The sequence below is a fragment of the Canis aureus genome, chromosome 11 (assembly GCF_053574225.1).
Source record: "Canis aureus isolate CA01 chromosome 11, VMU_Caureus_v.1.0, whole genome shotgun sequence".
Taxonomy (NCBI): domain Eukaryota; kingdom Metazoa; phylum Chordata; class Mammalia; order Carnivora; family Canidae; genus Canis; species Canis aureus.
In genome coordinates, this window is record NC_135621.1 from 63,018,750 (window position 1) to 63,036,078 (window position 17,329).

At 42.2% G+C, this 17,329-nt stretch overlaps 1 long non-coding RNA gene across 34 annotated transcripts in view; it reads right to left on the reverse strand.

Annotated features, from left to right (window-relative positions):
- LOC144324199 (uncharacterized) overlaps positions 1 to 17,329 on the reverse strand; it is a 584,277-nt gene that overhangs the window by 254,453 nt on the left and 312,495 nt on the right. For 33 of the 34 annotated variants that reach the window (XR_013389680.1, XR_013389687.1, XR_013389664.1 and 30 more), the window contains one exon: positions 6,023 to 6,150. This is a non-coding gene — a long non-coding RNA (uncharacterized LOC144324199). Of the gene's footprint in view, positions 1 to 6,022; positions 6,151 to 9,083; positions 9,258 to 17,329 lie in introns of all 34 variants that reach the window. The other variant, XR_013389654.1, reaches the window with a different exon arrangement.

Here is a 17,329-nt window from a genome sequence, read left to right on the forward strand (position 1 = left end):
ATTTAAGAACAGCTCTCATTTAATTATATTTTTTATGTGACTCTGTGGGGAAAATATCATTCATTCTAAGGTAAAGTAAGGCATTCACAGGCTCAACTTTAAACCCCTGTTTATGTGTGAAATTGATAGCTCCCTTTCTGTTATCAAGTCACTAGTCCAGCACTTTAAAGTCATGGTCTGCAAAATAAAATTGTCTCCCTTTTGAATGTCAACCCCTAAAACCAAATATTCCCATTTATTAAAATAAAAATGTAAATTTATAAATTATCATCCTATTTTTATGTAAAAGCATTCTGGAAAGTACCACATCCCATTGTCACATGGCGAACAGCCCTCCCCGCCATTGGCTGTTGCTAGGCTACCAGGAAATGGAATGGACCATTGCCAATGATGAATTAACTGATGAGCCAGGATGACAGTAATCTTTGTCACTGGATGCAGTAGCTGTCTGAGCCCTGTCATTTTCTGCATTTCATGTTAAACAGATATACCTAGATTGTAAAACAATACAAAGAAGAATCTGAAAAGAAAGAAGTAAACTTTGACAATCAGAGGGCGGTAGTTTTTTATATATACATGCAAGGCTTATCACCTTTGCTGAAGAATGCGATCCAACATTCATTAGCTTTTCTTTTTTAAATTAAAACCTGTGAGCAAATGAAACTTTGTTCTACATCAATAAGGTAAAATCAAAGAGATGCCTACTGGGAAGCATTCTGAAAAATTTACAAAATAATCACGATGTTTGGTCCGTGACGTTAACCATCGGGATCTGTGTATATGTAAGAGTATCACTATTTGGGGAATTGTACAGACAAAGATGACCAACCAAATCTGGGTATTTGGGCTTTGCAGACTTTATAGGCATAAATCACCAGCAATTAAAACACCCAGTGAATAACATCATGTTCACACGGGGCACAAAATTTTTCCATCTGAACAAACTACTTCAATCAAATTGATTTTTTCTCATGAATTTATCTAAAAACATATTGAAGGGATTGGAAGTTTTGCTCTACTTGTAGATTCAACCTTACACCAGTCATGAACTCTCATGAGCAGAGGACAGGGACTCAGAAGTTCTGAGCAGTGGACTTCAAGGGAAGACAGAAGTAAAGCGAATATACTCTCAGAGGTGTGAGCATACACCAGAGCAGAAATCCACTGAGATAATGAATTTGGAGCCCCAGTACAAGCATGGGGGTGTCCAGAAAGTGAGCACAGTGAGACACCATCAGCCAGGAAATCATACTGCAACCAGCATGGTTTGACGCCAAAGCAGGAAGACCAATTTCCATAAGTCAAACAAGAAAGACTGCCTTATCATATTTTTAAGAGATGAGAGGAAAAAATAGCTGGGGAAGATCTAGCAGCAGCACCTTTAGATGCTAGAAATATTTAATGATAAAGGTCATAAGGAAGAAACAATATGGAGAGAAGAGACAACAGCCGGTAGAAGCAATTATAAGTTAAAAATGATATCTTGCCCAACCATTTCCGTATCTAGTCTTCCCTCCAAACTGTCCTGAGGACAAAGCTCAAGAATCTGATTGACACTTGTACAGGGGATATCCCCTGTACAAATTTCTGAAATGGCCCACTAGTTAGACATTCTTCTTCCACTTGGCTATGCAGCAACTAACTCATTATGAAATGAGTTAATTTTCTTAGATATATAAAGTACATGTGAGCAAGTGAGTGCGGGTGTATGCGTACGTGCGTGTGTGCGTGCATGTGTGTGTGCATGCATGTGGTTTCAGTAGGACAAAGGATCTGCCAATGAGACAGAAACTCTAGGGTCTTGTTAGTCCCTGCATTAGTGAGAAGATAAATGGCAGGGGGTTCTCTGGACCTAATACTTCATAGCACTCAAGCCCCTGTTCTGCTCTTTTTTAACATGTGGATTTTCGAAATGATAGATCATAACTATAGACCCAGTACGTGTGGATGCAGATTGTATGCACTTAATATTTCAGGAGAAGTATATACAACCTGATCCAATCACTCTGAAAAATGTGGAAAATGGAAATGCATAAAGAAAGCTGCTGGCATAAAGGAGAATAAAGAAGAAATACTGATGAAGCTCTGTATGGATTAGTCACAATATATTCATGCAGCATTTGAATATATGTGTATATGTATGTATATATTCTGATCTATGTATGTTTATATATATTTAATATATATGTACACATATATCCATACCAGATAATCAATGTATTAAAACAAAACAAATCACATCAGAAAATTTGCTTTCTTTGAAGTTAGAATAGCTGCCTATCTTCTACTGTGAGTTTTTACCATCTCCATTGCAAAGTCCAGAGAATTATGGAAGATTTGTAATGAGACCATAACTAATACTTCAAAACTATTAGTAAATATTGGAGAAGTAGACTAATTAGTAGATCAAAGTGTTGACTCTGGAGCCAGATCTCAGTATGCAAGCACAAATTTCAGATCTGCCACTATTACTTCTCAGTCTCAAGCAAGTCACTTAACCTCTTCTTGTGCCTGGCTCTTCATTATAATATGGCAGGAAGGAAGATGATAAGACTAGTACTTACTTCTGGATGCCTTAATATTTATTTTTGAATCATTTAGAACAGTGCCTGGCACATAATAAGCATTATAGAAGTGCTTATTAAATCCATAAATACACACATACATAAGAGTATTTATCCTGGAAATGTTATCAAGGGAGGTTCTGAAATTATCTTTCCCATCAAAAGCAAAACATTTCATCTCAAAACCTAGTGTGGATGTGGACTAATATTTTACTCTCTGCCCAGGTAACTTAGTCCTACAGACCCAAAGCAGGATGGTTGCACCCCCTGAGCTCTGCCTTCCTGACACCAGGATGCTCTTCAAACCACTTGCCTCCTTGGACTAGTGGCTCATCACCTTGTCTACTCTAGGTTGTCACCCTCACCTTTCTCACACTACGTTGTGACTTAGCATAAAGATGTTGCACAGAGAGAGCAACTTGCTGAAAGCAATGTGGTGTTGAGGACAGAAAAAGAGAGAGAAAGCCCAGGACAAAAAGGAAAAACCTATCTAGCTAGCCCCTTGGCCATAAAAGCGCTGAGGCTTAGAGACAATGAGTGAGGGAGACAGAATGGCTATGTGAACAGGAAGACAAAGGCAGGGCCACCTAGCTAGACTGTCCTACTGGATGTCCAGCAACAGTATTCATTCCTTTGATTGCATTTGCTGAGCATCTAAGAAGCACCCTAAAATGGGATCAAAATGTTCAAAATCCCCTGTCCCTACAGAGCTTACATTCCACAGAAGAAGCAGCTAAATAATAAATAACTGAAATCAGTAAAATGTCCAGAGTGATCCATGACAACAAGGACTCAGGAAGAAAAGCAGGTGAGAGGGTCAGGAAAGGGATAGGGTCAAGAAGGGGGTGGGCACAGGCAGGGGGTCATATTGGGCATTCCCCTGCTGTAATTTCACACTACGCCACCCGCAGGCTTATGCTCAGACCCCTTTTCTGATCATTTTCTGATTATGCCATTAGGTTTTACCCAACCGCTCCCGTTAAAACTTTTCACCATGATGGAGTCTTACCCTGACATCCCCTCTGCCGCAGACCCAATGGTCTTATCTGGAGAAGCAAAGACGGACCCAGAATCTTCCCATCCTGATACCTGCCTGAAGGGCTAGACTCTGCCTCCCGTACCCTCCAGTAAGGATAACTCACTGAACACAGCGCATGGGAAACTGATGCAAAGTTGATCGTCCCACATTCAGAAGGGCCTTTCCCCTCAATCCTTCAGAGTGCCTATTCTCTGATGACCTGCTTTTTGTCATCCATGGGGCACCTTTAGCAGAGAAAGAAGCCACTAAAAACAGATGAGCATTTCCAAACAGGGAAGCCATGTGCCCCTTCTCTCCCACTCTCCTTCTTCAAAGGATCATAAACAAGCTTCTTAGCACTCCTCCCACATTCTCCTCCTAGGTTTTTTTTTTTTTTTTTTTTTACTTTATTTTTTATAGCAGTATTAGGTTCACAGCAAAATTCAGCAGAAGGTATGGAGATGTCCCACATATCCTGCCTTCACTCATGCATGGCTTTCCCATTATCAACATCCCTATCAGAGTGGTACATTTGTTACAACTGATGAACCTACGCTGATGCATTATCATCACCCAGAGACCACAGTTTACATTAGGGTTCACTGTTGGTGTTGTACATGTTACGGGTCTGGAGAAATGGGTAATGGCAAATATCCATCATCATAGTACCATACAAAGTATTTTCACTGCTCTAAAAATCTTCTGTGTTCAAATAAGAGAAGATATTTGCAAATTATGTATCAGATCTATAAAGAAGTTATCAAATTCAACACAACAAATAAGCCAGCCAAGAAATGGGTGGAAGACATGACAGACATTTCTCCAAAGAAGACCTACACAAGGACAACAAACACAAAAAAAAAATGCTACACATCACTTGCCATCAGGGAAATACAAACCAAAACCACAATGAGATACCACTTTACATTCGTGAGAATGGCTAAAATTAAGAAGACAGAAAATAACAAATGTTGGTGAGGATGTGGAGAAAGGGGAACCCTCTTGCACTGTTGGTGGAAATGCAATCTGGAAAACAGTGTGGAGGTTCCTCAAAAAGTTAAAAATAGAGCTACCCTATCACCCAGCAGTTGCACTTCTGGGTATTTACCCCAAACATAAAGATGTAGTGAAACAACAGGACACCTGCACCCCAATGTTCACAGCAGCAATGCCCACAATAGCCAAGCTGTGGATGGAACCACGATGTCCATGAGCAGATGAATGGATAAAGAAGATGTGGTCTGTACATACAATGGAATATTACTCAGCCATCAGAAAGGATGGTACCTACCATTTACACTGATGTGTATGGAACTGGAGGGTATTATGCTGAGTGAAATAAGTCAGTCGGAGAAAGACGATGATCATATGGTTTCACTCATGTGTGGAATATAAGAAATAGTGAAAAGGATCATAAGAGCAGGGGGAAAAACTGAGTGGGGACAAATTAGAGAGGAAGACAAACCATGAGAGTAACAAAGAGTTGTAGAAGGGGAGGAGTGTGGGGGTGGATGGGGTGTCTGGGTGATGGGCAATAGGAGGACGCATGGTGAGATGAGCACTGGGTATTATACCAAATGTTAGCAAATTGAATTTAAATTCTAAAAAAGTTTAAAGAAATAAAAATAAAATAAAAATCCTGTGTTCCTCTTATTCATTCCTCCCTCCCCAGCTCCTGATTTCTCTTCTTGATCTTGTCCTCCCCTCCTTTTTCTCCTTATTTTCAAAACCCCACACAATAAATAGTTTTGAAAGCATTACTAGGCTTGAGGTCTGAGGAAGAGAACTGTGACTGGAAGGGAATGATCATAAGGGAAGGGCACTTTGGGCAGGTTCTTTAAACGCTCACATTACAACTGGCTGGGTGCTCCAAACACAGGGTCTGAACTCACAATGGGTTCAAACCCTAATACACTCCTTTCCTGCTCTGTGACTCTAGGCAAGTCACTTAACCTCTCTGAACCTCAGTTTATTTATCTCGAAAATTGGGATCATGAAAATATCTATCTTGAAAGGTGGTTTTTAGGATTGAATGAGATGACCCGGGTGGAGCTAACTTAGAACAGTGTCTAGTACATGGCTTGCTTTAAAACGTTGTTATTTTCATTGTTGAATTACATAGCTCTGAAAGGGACAGTGACTCAGGGCTATTGGTCTCTTTTGCCTACATGTAACAAGCCTTCAAAAGATAAGAAATTGGAAACCAGTGGCTCTTTCAGGTGATTCAACTGTTGTAGGACTCCATTCAAGCTTGGGTTCATTACATTCTTATATTTTACATAGTGGAACAATTTGATAGTATCCATCCATGGACATGCACCCCCCCAAGGTTAGGTCTCTTACAGAGGCTAAGGTCTGAAGCAGTAGGGACAAAGCTAATGCTCTCAACAACTTTCCAGAAGGTAGGGAACACAAAAAGGTGTTTTGTGCTAAAACTCACCTTCACTGGAAGTAGAACACAGGACTTCAAGCTCCTGTAGGCACGTCTGTCTCCAGCTGGAGAGTGAAGCACTTTTGGAGAGATCAGCCCTTCATAAACCCTCTGCCACATACTTCAGGGCCAGCAACCTGTGTGAAAAGCATTTTTGGAAAAGAAGGTATGCAAAAAGGATGTTAGAAGTGGGATCATATTTCTTACCTGGTAGGCCATATTGGTCACCCTATGATGGCATTAACAATTCTGCGTAGCATCTTAAAACGACAGAAAGAAACTTGAAGTCTCAGCCTATTCAAATACAGATGCTTTTATCTCAGTGAGGATCATCTGGCTGCCTGGGTACCACGGAAGTGTGGCAAAATAGCAAGTGAACTGAGTGAAGTTATATAAGACCAGACCATGATGGTGCTGCCGAAAGGAGGAGGGAGCTCCTAGGCTCCCTTCCAATCAAAACTTCCCTGAGGTTGACTATAATTTAAGCTTTTTTCTGCAGATCATAGAAATCCACCCAAGATTATTAGAAACCCCTATTATGACCTACAATCAGCCTGACAGAAATATCTGAATAGCTAGCTGAACTTTTCAGGAGACTTCAAGATTCTTGGGACCGTATGCACAAAGCCAAAAATACTATAGTACTGGCTGTGTCCACATATGAAAATCACATGGATTAGAAAGGAGAAAGGTGAAAGGTGATTCTCCAGTGTATTCTAGGTTTGAGGGAGGAGGAGGTTTCAAGAGGGAAAGAATATTTGGCTGAATTCAAATGTGTCTTTTCCCTGGATTCCAACAAATGGGTTTGCATGTGGAAACAGAAATGAAACCTTCCAAGAAATACTTTGTGATTTCAGTACAGAAAGAATGGAGATTCTTGACTTTAGATCTAAATTCAGGTACTTCTGTTTCCCTGGTGCCCTAGAGAAGTACCGCTATCTAAAAATGTGCATTGCATGGTTTTCTGCATGAGAATGCAGTTGTTACCTCTAAGGTAGACTAACTTAAAAATTCATCAATGGGGACGCCTGGGTGGCTCAGTGGTTGAGCCTCTGCCTTCAGCTCAGGGCATGATCCCAGGGTCCTGGGATCAAGTCCCCCAACAGGCTTTCTGCGGGGAGCCTGTTTCTCCCTCTGTCTCTGCCTCTCTCTCTCTCTGTGTGTCTCTCATGAATAAATAAAATCTTTTTTAAAAATCCATCAATGTACATAGTTAAGTCTACCTTTTCCGTCCACCACAATCCTTACTGTATGGTTGGCCCTTGAACAACATGGGGTTAGAGGCAGCAACCTCCTGCACAGTCCAAAATCCTCATATAACTTCTGACTCACCAAAAATTTAACTACTAACAATAGCCTACTGTTGACTGGAAAGCCCTACTACTAATATAAACAGTTGATTAACACACATTTTGTATGTTATGTTTTAATACTGTATTCTTACAATAAAATAAGCTAGAGAAAAGAAAATGGTAAGAAAGTCCTATGGAAAAATATATCTAATATACAATACTGTAAGAAAATCCATGTACAACAGACCCACACCATTCAAACCCAGGTTGTCCAAGGATCAACTGTAGATGACTCTGAAAAGACAAACCTCTCTACCCCTAATTCATTCCTTTGAAGACCTTCCCAGCATCCTGAGGAAGTAGCCCAGCTTGCAGGATTCTGCTTCTTCAGCCACCCTCCCCCACTTCAACTATTCAGACTATGACGTGGGGAATAGGAAGTGAAAAGTCATGTCAATTTGCAGGCTAAGGCCACCACTGCCCTACTGGTACACCTGGGTTTCAGGAGATGCCCATAAAGCCTTTTAAAAACACCTACTTTTTTTTTTTTAGCTTATTCATGTACATTCTCTCCCTTGTACCAAATAATTCCTAAAACAAGTGGTAAGTAGTAGACATGCCATGGCACAAACTCTTCAATGTACCTCAACTGTGGTTTAAAGAGCTGCTCTCCATCAGGTAAGAATATCATTGTATGAAAAGCAAGACAAGTGTAAACAACACAGAAGAGTTCAGATGTTAAAGGGCTTGCAATATTGAGAAAATTAAATGGTTATCTGAGAACGAGCCATTGAACAGCTGAGAGGAAGGGGCTACTCTTCCAGTATTGTTTCATGAGAAGCTAGCAAACGTGTCAATGTGCTTTGGTAGCACGGTGATAAGCACTATGTCAACCCAGAGAGGGAAACAGAAATCACCAAGGATGGCGAATGCTAACTGCTATCTTCATCTGTAGCACAATTGGCTTGAGAGAACCAAGTTAAGCATCCTCTGGTCCCTGGGGACAAACTCTCTGGATGGGGACTAAGAGAATATTGCAAAGGCCTCCACTTAAAATAAAGACGGGGTGCGGGGGGGGGAGCATGCTCTCACGTATTGTAAAGGATCACCTTCTAGTTTACTAATCATCCATCATCAACAACAGCAACAAAAAACAGATGGGTATTCTGATGTGTGTGTGCAAAATTAATGAATAAGCATGTGCGAATATCCATAAGTGAATATGGTATGGATTTAATTGTCAACATTCATTGAACAAACATTTAGGGTATGGGAGATTTGATTTTGAGCTCTGCCACAGTATTAGCCATATGACTCAGGGTGAGTCAAAGATTTCACATCAGTGAAAAAGAGATAGTAATACCAATTTTGTTGGGTGGGTATGACATAGTGTTTGTAAAACATAGTACAAAAGTAGGCACTCAAAAGTGTGCCATGCGATCCTACTCCATACCAAGTACTTTCACGGATTAACCATGAATAAAATCCTCACTGTAATCACTTCAATATAATACTCAGTAGTAGGTGGAACTATCTTAAAAGAATTCCCCCCTATGCTATAGAATGTTTCACTCCAATGTATTCATTGATATCCGCATTATAGTAGCTATATAAACCTAGAATATCTTAAACAAACAGGAGCAGAACATGAAGAGCGAGCCTGGGTCTAGCAGCTTCCAAGTTCTTGCCGTTACGTGGTGGCTGGAAACACTAACCTGGCCCATTGCAAAGGCCACACGGTTCTGACAATCCTAGGAGCGCTAGTTAAATTAACTTACTTGTGTTAATAAAATGATAGTCAGGGATCCCTGGGTGGCGCAGCGGTTTGGCGCCTGCCTTTGGCCCAGGGTGTGATCCTGGAGACCCGGGATCGAATCCCACGTCGGGCTCCCTGCATGGAGCCTGCTTCTCCCTCTGCCTGTGTCTCTGCCTCTCTCTTTCTCTCTGTGTGACTATCATAAATAAATAAAAAAAAAATAAAAATAAAAATAAATAAAATGATAGTCAAACTGACACTGGATAAACTCTTTGCTCACTTCCCTACTTTAGGCCACACCACAGCAGTGTTCTCTCTCCTCCCCAGGGCCCTCTGCTTCCATCAGAAACCACCTCTGCTCACCCTACTAGAGACTACAGACACCGTGTCAACACTGCTGTCCCTATGTCATGTCTTCCCCACCCTCCATCGCTGGCTGTTTTCTACTTTGCCTCTCACAAAAACTACACCAAATCATGAATGATATGGTTGATCTTTCTGGAAAAACCCACTCGACTATTAAAAAAAAAAAAATCAAAAACCAGGAAGCTATATTCCTCCTGTACTGAACTGAGCAGTGTCTTGGTCACCATTAACTAACTCTCCCTTGCTGCTCAGACAAGATGAGCCCTCGCTCCCCCTACCCCGCCTTCCATCCTAACCTCCCCAAAGACTGTGCATGCCATCATTCTCCAAGGATCTTCCTTCATGAAAGAAAAAAAAAAAGGCAACGTGGAACTTCCGGCGAGAAGCTTCTCTCCAACGGCAGAGCAGAATGCTAGTGAGAGAAACCACCGAGGTGTACATGCACGTCTAGCAGTGGTTTAAAGGATAACAGCTTTGCGTTGGGCACAGGTCACGGGAACTCTGGTTTGGAGAACAGGTGGGCTACCTGACAACCAGCAGGCAGCCTTGCTTTTGACTACCACCATTTTAAATCAGGATGTTTGGCAAATCATTAGTGTCTGCTAGTTATTAAACAGAGGAGAGTTCAAAAGCACACGCATGTTTTTCTCCCAGCTTCCCAGGTGGTAGCTGTTTCAAGCAGCAACCTTTTCACTTTGTGCAGCAAGACTTGTAAACTTCCCGTGGCTAAAACCGTGTTTTCTAACCGGGTGCCCACAACTGAGCCGCAGCCTCGCAAGAGTGGCAAAACCCATATGCAAACGTCTGACTGAGGAGTTGCCATTCCCTCTCCTTTGCAAGTTTATTGTTGAAATTACTGAAATGTACACAAATGACTGCATCTGAAGGTGAAATTTGGTGGAAAAATAAAGATATAATAGGATTCTTTCTTAAATAATTTCCTAGTGCGATGTCTGTCTGAAAAAATGAAGTGAAATTATATGATGTCAAAAAATCATGTTTCAAAATGATTGACAACATGTGAATGTTTTGCATTGTGAAATGAGGTGGAAAATTTTAATTGCATGATGGGAGGACATAATATTTATTAGAACCTTGTAACTACAGAGGACTGCAATGAAGAGGACACAATTTTAAATTTGGCGTTAATACGTCAAGTCTAAATCTTAAATGAACATGCAGGAGTAAAATTCTTTATCAAAGCCTTTTCTTAGAGTGTATGATTAAGTTTTCAGATTCTAATAACTAAACAGGATCAACGCATGGGGCACGTCCAGAACTTGACAAAGAGGCTCGCTAGCCTGCATTCGTATGCAATTCTGAACAGTGTTACCACACAACACATGCCTCGGCGGGACAGAGATAAAGACTGATCCTCCAGCAGGGCTCACATGAGAAGCGATGTTTGCTGGACACCTACCATTTGCAAAGAATGAAAAGAATGAGGGAAAGGCCTGAAAATGAAAAACTAAACAGAGGTGAGGAAACGATACAGAAAGGAATATATACAACCACGGGCAAAACAAAGATCGAAAGCCAAATTACCTTTAGCTCAACTTTGAAAGCAAACAATTCAACTGAGGATGGCGTGTGGCACCCACATTTGCTGGTCTAGTTGTCAACTTACAAGACCGGAGCAGGCATAGACTACGGGAGTGGTGAGAGTGGCTCAGCTCCTTCTGACAGATGGCTCCGGAAGCCTCAATAGCTCGACGGGAAAGGCGTAAAGGCTCTGCTTCCCCATGGAAGAGCAACGGTACAAAGGCCAAGGCAGAAGCAGGCTTCCCCTCCCCTCTCTGCCTCTCCCAGAAGTCAGTAGTATAATTGACCAGACTGCACACTGTAGGATCACTTCACATTCCATCCTGCCCCAAACCTCACCACTCAAGAGAACATCGCCTCTCAGTCTATAATAGCTCTAGCAATTAAAACCCAAAAGGAATTCTTTTCTTTTTTTCCTTAGGGATGTGGAGGGACATCACTGGGGCCATCTAAAATTGCCAGCATCAAGATCATTATTAAGACTGTAAGAAAAGAGGGATCCCTGGGTGGCGCAGTGGTTTGGCCCCTGCCTTCGGCTCGGGGCGTGATCCTGGAGACCCGGGATCGAATCCCACATCGGGCTCCCGGTGCATGGAGCCTGCTTCTCCCTCTGCCTGTGTCTCTGCCTCTCTCTCTCTCTCTCTGTATCTGTCATAAATAAATAAAATATTAAAAAAAAAATTTAAGACTGTAAGAAAAGAGAAATGGAAAGAAAAGCTGTTCTGACACCGAACAGGAGAATGGTAGGAAAGCATCTCTCTCTCCCCTCCCTCCCTCTCTCTCTCTCTCTCTTTCTCTCTCCCCTTCTCTGTGAGGTTGATGCTGGCGCTTCACATGAATATGGCAAGGACATAAATCACCGAGTTGGAAATCCTAGAGGGTCAGCGAATGGGTCTATAACTAGTGGAGCAGAAGAGGTCAGAAATTAAAATGGTTAGCAATGAGCAATAAGAAATCTGAGCAAGGCTTAAAGAGGACTCGGAAATGGATACTTCATGGTCTCTTTCTTGCAGAATTGAAGAGATGAGCTGAGAGTAAAAGAACAAAGATTTGGTCCAGAGAAGAGAAAGCCACCATCTCGTGACCAATCTCTGTCTCACAGACCTAGCTTCGGGCTTTCGGTTTCTCCCAAAGTCACCAGTACTTGAGAGCCAAACATCTGATAATATGCACACAAACACACCCCTTCTCTTAAAGTATTTTCGCTTTCCTGGATGTGATTAATGGCTGAAAAACTCCCACCTGATAAATACGGTAATATTTTTTTCACATAGCCTCCACTTTGATTAACCAAAATAATTTTCTTTTCTGGTAGGAAGAGTAATTGTTCCAATAAATTAACACCTCATCTCATGTATATAACGCAAGACCCAAGATTTTTCCAAAGCGTCTCTCTCCTCCCTGAGAACAGTTTCAATAGTTCGCATTCAAAACTTCGGAGGTTTCTAAACCGCAGGCCACCAAAGACTTGTCTTCCACCTGCCCATATTGTTTGCTGCATTCTGATCAGAAAGGGAATTTGCGTCTCCGAACCAACAGATATAAAGTGCACAAGAACATCACAAAGTAATTACGAGTTTATGACATCATCTTAATATTACAAGAGAGAGAATGAAAGACCCGAGAGAAACGTGCGATTTCCCTTTTGGGAAAACATTAATGGATGCTTACAATCTGTTTTCTTTTGTTTGGATGTTACAACCAATAATACACTTTTATGTCTATAAATAAAGACTAAAGTTGAATAAATCCAACAAACCCCTGAGCCTGCAGCTTGGAATCTTGATTCACGTTCAAGGCCAAGATTTATGAGTCACTCGCAGAGAATAAGTTGAAGCTGCAAGATTTGGGGGGAAATTATTCCACATGGCGATTATTTGGGGGAGTGATTATGCATGCACACCTGATCACAGTGTCACCTATTCCAGCTCATCCGACATGATAAAACATGGCAATTTTCTCTATTTCCCTTTGCTTGCACAACAGAAACGGATGCACACAACCTCACACCATTCATTTTTAAATGGGCTTCCTTGTCAGAGGCATTCCTCCCCTTCCCACGTTAGCGCTGACTTCTTGGGGGTGTTGTACAATGATTTATGTAAATGCCTCGATGACTGTGGGGGGGAATGAGGAACGCCAGCACTGATGACCGAAGGCAGGAGAGAAGAGCTTTCGGAAAGGGATTTCCCATACACGCAGGATGGGCTTTTCCTCCCGGAAGGTACCTACCACCTTGGCCCCACACTGGTAGGCCCCACCTACCACACCCGCCACACACTGACCGGACTTAAGTCACAGGTGGGGGCCCCCGCCGAAGCCCTCGTGGGGGTCCTAACTCCATTCTCCGGTGCAGGACTGTCTTCGGAAAAGGCGGCCTTCCTTTCCTCGCCCAGGGGCTCCCTGAGTCTTCGAGCTCCCCTGGAATTCCTGCGACACTTGCAGTGACGGGGCCTGGGCCACCTCCCCGGGCAGTTCACTTCAGTGCCTAATTGCCCTTACTGGGAAGAGATTTTTCCTAATGTCCCCTAACCGACATTTTCCCCTTTCCTTGTTTCAAGCCGTTACTTCTTATTAGACCATTCTCAACCACGGCCAGCAATCCTCTTCTTCCCTTAAAATTATTATTGCTCAAATATTTGTAGACAGTTAGCATAGGCTTCCATCTCTCTAGCTCCTTTTCCTGAAAGCTTTAAATGTTATGTTCCTTTAACCTTTCTTTATAGGTCACCTCTTCTAATCCTTTTATCTTTTTTGTCACCCTTCTCTGAGTTCTCTCTAATTTACAGTATTGATGTTCTCTTTATAATGAGGTGCCCCAAACAGTCTGCCGTGCTCCATAAGTGGCTGCTGGGAGAGGCATGATTACAGGAACTCCATTTTCCTATAAGCAACACCCCCCCAACCCCCGGTATGCTGTGTGCCTCAGTAGAGCATTTGTCTTTTTCACAGCCACACTACGTTATCTAAATACACTATCAGTCCCGATTCCTTCCTCCATTTGTCTCTTGAAGACATAGTCACCTAATCCGGTGTTTTACGCTTCTTCCTACCTGCCCCGGGAGCCCCGGCCCTCAAACCAGAACTGCTCACAACTTGAATCCAAGACTCCCCGGCCAATTAACAGAAAGCTTTAACTCCTTCAGTTACCAAGGCTCTAGTCTATAATAAACTAGACACAGGTAATCGTTAGCCATGACCCTCTTATTTACAATGCCATCAGATTGGGTTTATTTTTACAGCATTGTTAGAGATTAAGAGCAAAGCTTCTGTCTTCATCACATCAGTTTTACTGTGGGTTAGGACCTATGGTGCCCCACTTCATTTCCTGAGACCCGAGCAATGAGCACAGAATCATTTCTAGTAAGTTCTGACTCTGATTAAAAAACAATCTTTATGAAATAGAAGCTAATAAAATTGCTTTCCTAATTACCCTGAGCTAGTTCATTTCCCAGCAAATATAATAAAATAGAGTTACTTGGCTCCGATTCACAAAATCTGAACCCAAGCTCATTATTAAGGCATTTAGCAGGGAAAAAAGCATGTGTGCATAAGATGCTGTCCCATCAAGCAGAATGCAAGAAACCTTTTGAAGTTTAGACCTTTGAAGTTTGAAGTTATTGCTGCATTTTTTTTTAAATGCAGGTATTTCTGCTAGGAAAAAAATATACATCAGAGTCATTTATATTAATGGAGCAGAGTACCTATACTAGCATAATCTTTGGAGGAGCTTTTTTGTTGTTGTTGAGAACAGCAAATCTTTACTTAAGAAAAATATTTAGATCCTTTGCATTGTACTTGCTAATCTACAGGGCTATTATACAAGGCAGCGAGACTTTTTTACGTAATAGAATAGAGTAACTCATGTCCCAAGGCTATTTCTGCCGTGACTTATGCCACTCACAAATCTCTTTCATCTGTTTAAAGCGTGAGATTCTGATGACCATAAATGTATGAAAATGTTTGGGGACTGTTTTATTTTCCTCTAAATGTCCTATCATTCATTAACATGGACATGATTTGCTAATATTTCTAATGCATGCATGAAATCCTCCACTAACGGAGGTTTAAAACACTCCATTCCCAGGGGGAAAAAAATACAATTACCAAAATTAAGAGAGACTTTAAGAAGAGCATGTCTATTAACCAGAAAGGAGACAGTTACATGGCAGTATCAGGTAAGTCAAAGAAGGAAATGTCGCCTCCGGTCTACAATGTGACACACCCATTTTATGTGACATCGTCAACAGAGCTACGGCTCACAGTAACTCTAATACCAAAGTAGAGGCAGCCAGGACGGACTCGCCAAGGCGAGCCAAGCTGCTATGGCCAGTAATGGAGATGCGGAAATCTTCTTTTCTCCTCCTTGGGTATTTGCCTGAAACCAATCTCTTAGAGCTCAGACTCGCAAATCTGAAATGGGGAAAGAAATTGCCTCTGTCTTCTACCAGGGAATGCAGCTCTTCTTGGGAAAATTTGTGAAATTCCACCCCCTGGGCAAAAACCATGGCTTTTTGTCAATATGCCCTGGGTGGAAATCTGACATTTCCATAATGATATGACAGATTTCCATCTGGGAAAACTGCCTTCTGTTTTCACGATGAATTTGAAGCAAGAATGAAAAATCTTTCACTTTGTCTATAAAACTATTTAAAAGAAAAAAAAATCTGCACTTTTCCTGCCTTGAAATAATGGGAGTGGGTACTAAATGAGAAAAATCTGTAACTCTTTTGAGTTCAATCAAATCATCAGCAATACTTAGAAAGAAAGAAAAGAGGGGAACTATGTGGTGAATAAATCCTTCCGGACAAATTTGTTACTGTTTTTTGATAGTTACCAGCAGATGAAAGGAATAATGTATATCTAGCAATCAGTGAATGTGCATCAACAGTATACAGCTGGAATTCAAGAGAAGATTGACAGAGGGCATCAGTAAGTCTATTTTGTGAAACTGGTTCTAATTGATTTCGATGGGAGTATTGTCATATGGATTGAAAATTTGCTGAAAGATGATAAACAAAGAATAGCAATGAACAAAAAGCAAAGGGGATGACATCGAGGTTAATGTGAGTTTTGATCTCATCTCTCATTTTTAGAAATGCAACGAGAGAGAAGCAACCTGGACAAAAATGAAATATGCAAATGTGCGAAATGAATGGTGTAACAATTGCCAACAAAAACTGAAAAATGGAATTTACTTAGAGAAGTGGTTGGTGGAGGTCTGCGGGAGAGGGGAACAGAAACGTCACAGGGGCCTGGAAAAACTGGAGCAGGGACGTTTCAGGGGAAAACTATCAAAGACACAAAGTGAAGGAGCAGCTCCCCTGGCTTCTGAAAACGGACCCCCTCTCCATCTCAGCCCTTTGAATGGCTGGTTGTTTTGTCTGGTTTGCCAGCGTCGGGGGTGGGGCTCCACTCTCTGGCCCTCCTCTTCCTGAAGTTGGAGAATCTGAGTGAAAATCAGGAGATCTAGGGTGGGCTGGGTTTTCTTTCTTCTATGCAAAGTTAATTATCCCAGACTCTGAGAAAAAAGAGAAAAAAGGGTGGGGGGGAGACCATTTCCCTCAATGCCGAGTGCCAAAGGACTCTGCATTTTCTTCTCACCACCTGAGAAGCCGGGAGCTGCTACCACAGCCTTCTGTTGTTAGTGTGGTTTGTGGATGTTCTCAGTGGGACCTGTGGAGCTAGACCATCCTGCGGAGGTGAAGGCCACCACGCCGTGCAAAATAGGCACTCCCGTGGAGGGATTTTCCAAAGAAAGCAGAGGTGGAGGGGTGGAGGAACTGGTCTGCCCTGGAGAGGCGAGTGTGCCCCGATGATTAACACCAGGTCGACGTGCTGGGAGAAAAACGACACAGACACAGGGAACGTGCGGCATCCGGTTTGCCGGCACATCCTAATGAGCACGATGGTCAAATGCCCTGGGTTTGCCATATGTTGTGGCCATATGCATATCTGGTGAACCAGATGCCCTGTTTTTTTTTCTCCATATTGCACCATTTTTCTCACAGCATAAAGACATGGCTTAAGTGAGAAGCAGGAGGGGGCATGGGGTAGGCAATGAGAGCTCGTTATTCCAAAAGGCTGTCGGACAGAAGACATCAGGGAATCCATCCCTGCTCTCGTCCCGTTTTCAAATATTTAATGAGCACCTACTAAGTTCAAGAAGAGCTTAAATGAAACCAGGGATGACACATCCTTCTGGAGTTTAGTAAGGAGAAGTTAGACACACTCCGTGCACCTGCTGCCACCTCTCTCAATAAGCCCTCTGGTCGGGACGCCCGGGTGGCTCAGCAGTTGAGCACCTGCCTTCAGCCCAGGGCGTGATCCTGGAGACCTGGGATCGAGTCCCACATCAGG